We start from the raw sequence: 4,944 nt of genomic DNA, 5'->3' as shown, positions 1-4,944 counted from the left end.
AAATTTCAAACCCTAAGGGCGTACAACCCGTCCCCCGAACTACGTGGACTCTGATTCTCCCTAAGGAGATACGTAGGCATTTGGCAACAAGGCGAGTCTCCCACCTCCAAACCCTAATCATTTTAATAATTAATTTTGTCAACCCTAATAACTGATTATCATCTGCCTTTGCCCTAACCCTAATCTTTGAAATGTTAACCTTTAGGAAAGGGTTTTGGGTGCCTAACACCTTCCCTTAACCCGAATATGGTATCTTACCCTGAATCTCTAAACCATCAAAGGTTTCCTATTCGCCTTGGTAGAATAGGTGGCGGCTCTAAACATTAATTTTTAGGCAGGTTGCTACAGCTGGCGACTCTGCTGGGGACACACTATAATGGTGAATACTATGCTCCTATGGGTTTTAGGTTTAGGTTTGGGGCGCATTTTAGGGTTGGCATTTTTGCCATTTTTAGGGTTTGGGGGTTGCACCTTTTAATATTTTTATTTTTATTTTATTTGTTTATTTGTCTATTTGTTTTTTTGTTTTTTTGATTAAATATTTGTTTATCTGCCTTTAAATGTTTTATTATTACATGCATTGCTGGTTTGTTATGCTTTGTTAAACCCTAAGTGTGGGAGTTAACTTTGAGACCAAATGGGGACACGAATCGCCTACGAGTCTCATTGATAACTCCACTCGGAGTGGGTTGAGTATTCGGAAAGGTCCAAAACGAGGCTTGACTTTGTTGAGGGCTGGACTGGATACTTAGCTGATCTCTCCGAGAACCTACCCCAAAAATTCGAACCTCATGGATAAAATGAGCCGTTCTAAAATCCGAAGAGACAAAGAGTCTCGGAGGCTACGAACGACCCCATGAGACCTTCTAGAACCCCCATAAAAAGGTTGGCTCCCTAGAGCCCCCTGCGTCGAACCTATGAACTTAGGTTTCTTCAAATATTATATGTTTTCTTTTATATGTTTTATCTTCTTTTTTTTGTTATTATGTTTTTTGTGATTGCATGCATCATTTATCATTTGCATCTCCATCATGTTTTATCCACAAAAAAATAGTAAATAAAAAAAATATATAATATAAATGTAAAATATATTCTATTTTGGTGAATGTGTAGGAAGGATGAGTACCAAGAAGACCATTGTTCACTTTACTGTTTCCACTCCGGATATCAAGAAACTGAAAATAATCAAGGAAAAATTACCGTCAAGTGCTTTGGATAGGTTTGTGATTCGCTATGGGAATATTTTGGACTTGCTGGGTGTGAGAGTACAAGAAGAAGCCATTACTGCTTTGGCCCAGTTTTATGACCCTCCACTTAGGTGTTTCACCTTTCAAGACTTTCAGTTGGCTCCAACTTTGGAAGAAATGGATTCTTCGCTAGGGTTCTCAAAAATCAAAAAAGAATTCTATACTGGTGTGGGTAAAGAAGTGGACTTTTCAGATTTGGCAAAAGCTTTAGGGTTGTCCGTTACGGAATTGAAGACTAACTACAAAACTGATGGAGATGTGCATGGGATCAAGAGATCTTACTTAGAAAATCAAGCTACAATGTATGCTCAAAAGAAACAATGGGACATTTGTGGACATTTATTAGCTCTTCTGATTTTTGGAGTGGTTTTATTGCCAAAGAATATTGATTATGTTGATCCCGCTGCCATTCATGCTTTTACTTCCTTTAAAGTGCATGGACAAGATCCTACTCCGACAATCCTCGCTAATATTTACTATGCTATCCATACAAAGTATGAAAAGAAAAGAGGAATGCTATTTTGTTGTGTTCATTGGCTATATTCTTGGTTGACTTCTCATCTCTACAAATCTAGTTGCTTTATCAAAGAATTGAGTAGGAACGATTGGTCTCAAAAGTTAAGGGCTCTAAAAGCAGATTCTATTCTATGGTATGCAAAGAAATTAAATTCAGAAAAGATTATTTATAGATGTGGAGAATTCAGCAATGTACCATTAATAGGAACTCTTGGTTGTATTAATTATAACCCCATTCTAGCATTTCGCCAATTGGGTCATTCCATGGATAAAGAACCCGCCGAACAATGGATAAAAGAGTTAATATTGCATGACAATGGGAAGGCTGAACCAAGAATATGGAAAGAAGTAATTCAAGCTTGGAAGCATGTTCAAAGAAAAGACTTTGGGCCAAAGAATGTAGTTGCAAGAGCACCTTACACCGCATGGGTCCAAGAAAGAGTTAAGAAAGTGCTGCTTCCTTTTGTTGTGGATCCCGCCTACAAGCCTGATTCTCCTGATCCTGTTCCTTTATCCATCGAAGAGATAGAAGGAATTAGGGCTGCCCTAGAGGCGTCCCAAAAGGAGAAAGAGAAATTAGAACTTGATTTGCATCAACTTACTAATGAGAAAAGTCAACTACGCCTTGACCTCAAAGAGAAGAACCAAGAGCTTCAAGCGATGAAGGAGGAAAGTGATAGACAAAGAGGCAAGAGGAAACGTGCAACTGAAGGGTATCTAAGTGCTAATTTCGATCTAGCAGCACACAATGAGAGATTGGACCAAGCTGATTTAGAAATTGCAAGGTGGAGAAGACGCTTCGAGGAAATTGCCCATGATAAAGAAGAAACCGAGAAAGAGCTAGAAACAATGATCCTTAATTTAAATGATAGGACTGAGGGCCAAGAAAGAGAAATAAGGGGCCTCAGATATGACCTTCAAGAAGCTCAAAATGTTGGACAACAAGAGCGTGCAAGGAGAGTAACAGTGGAAGAAGCGTTCCGACAGCGCACCGAGGAGTATAATAGAGCATACCAAGCCATGGTGTCACTTAGGGAGGTGTTCGCAAAGGAAAAAGAAATACATGAGGCAGCCCTGAATGAAAGAGATCATTGGAAAAGACTTCACACAATTATTTCTGCGGCAAGTGAGCACGTAAGCATGGTTCCTAAGCTACTTGAAGACTACGAGAAATATCGCGAGGATTATGACAAACTAGTCTTTTTGTGTAATGATTTAATTCAAGATATTCCAAAAAGTTTGGAGAAAGCAGAATCATCTCCCGTCATCCTTCCTGAAGTAGTCAAAGAATTCATGGAGCTTTGTAGAAGTATGGTGGACAAGTTCCAAGAAAACATCCAAAGGCGTTCTTAGTTTTATGTTTTTTTTCTTCCTCACTTGTTGCTTTTACTTTAAGAATTTTCAATCTAATTTTCTTTGAGTATCTTTCAATTTCAGTTTCTTTCCCTTTATTTGTAAACCAACAATGAAGTGGTATTTCCCTTTTTAATAATAAAGTGTGTTTATTTTTTGGCATTTACTCGTTGTTCTTATAATATTCACCAAATAGATATATAAAAAAAAAAAGAAAAAAAAGAGAAAGGAAAGAATAAAAAAAGGAGAAAGTACATTTACTATAATAATGTGGATAAAACATGAACATAGCATAAAACATAACATTCATATCATGCATGTCATATTTAATTACAAAAACATTAAAAGGAAACTATCTTCATCTCCAGTCACACCATTGCAACTCCACCGCTAATCCAGACAAGATCTCAAAAGAAGAAAGCGATGGAACAACTAGAACAGAATCAAGCCGCCCTTCGAGAAGAGATGACTCAATTGAAAGGAAATGTGGAGGACCTCAAGGGAGGAATGGCTCAAATGTTGAGTCTCATGAAGGGTATTAAGGAGGAACAGGATAGAGCTAGGGAAGAAAAGAATCGGTATGAGGAAATGCCGAACGATGGAAATCCACTGCTAGGATTCGTTCAGGGATTTGATCCTCACAAATCAAACACCCACTCGTCAAAGAAGGTTACTAAAGCCCATGAAGAGGGAGAAGCTTCCTATGAGGGATTCATTCCCACCGCTCAGAAGGAGGGGGCGCCTCGTACCGTTCGCATCCCTATTAACAATCCGCCTAAAGATGAGGACTATGTGGACTTACAATACGGGGAGGTGGACGAGCCAAACCAGGAGTCCCAGCATAAACAAACCCAAGCTGATTCTGAGGAGACTGCTAGAAATAGCGGACAAATCAAGGCACTAGAGGAAAGAATGAAAGCAATGGAGGGATATGATGCCTTTGATGTGGATACCTATGAAATGAGTTTGGTGCCGGATTTGACTATCCCTCACAAATTCAAGATGCCCGACTTTGAAAAATACAAAGGACTTACATGCCCTAGAAGTCATTTACGCATGTACGTCAGGAAGATGGCTGCCTATGCCAATGACCAAAAGCTGATGATGCATTTCTTCCAAGACAGTTTGAGTGGGGCATCTGTCGAATGGTACATGCAGTTGGAAAAGACACATATCCGAAGCTGGAACGACCTTGCTAATACGTTCCTCAAGCATTACAAGTATAATCTGGACATGGCTCCCAATCGGATGCAACTGCAGAACTTGTCTCAGAAAAAGGAAGAGTCGTTTAAGGAGTATGCCCAAAGATGGCGAGAACTAGCATCTCGAGTCCAACCTCCATTGTTGGAAAAAGAGCTAGTTGACATGTTCATGAGAACTCTACAAGGACCATACTACGACAAAATGATTGGAAGCGTATCCTCGGGATTTTCAGATCTAGTGGTTATCGGCGAAAGAATTGAGGACGGAATCAAGGATGGGAAGATACAAGGAGCTTCATCTAACTCTTATCACTCTAAGAGGCCCACCTCAACCTTCGCTAAAAAGAAGGAAGGGGAGACCAATGCAGTAGTGCACCAAGAGTTTAGACCTCCTATGACATACCCGCCTCGACCAAGATTCCAAGGCCCTCCGAGGAAGTTCGACCCTCTGCCCACTTCTAAAAGTGAGATACTGAAATACCTGTTAAATGAGCAGTTAGTGGAAGTCAGACCAATGCCACCTCCAATTCCCGGAAAAAGTATGCCCAATTTCAAAGCTGATGAGAGATGTGCATTTCACGCCAATTCTCCCGGACATACATTGGAAAAATGTTGGGCCTTTAGTC

This window comes from Vicia villosa, unplaced genomic scaffold (assembly GCF_029867415.1).
Source record: "Vicia villosa cultivar HV-30 ecotype Madison, WI unplaced genomic scaffold, Vvil1.0 ctg.002312F_1_1, whole genome shotgun sequence".
Taxonomy (NCBI): Eukaryota; Viridiplantae; Streptophyta; class Magnoliopsida; order Fabales; family Fabaceae; genus Vicia; species Vicia villosa.
This window is presented reverse-complemented; position numbering follows the sequence as displayed.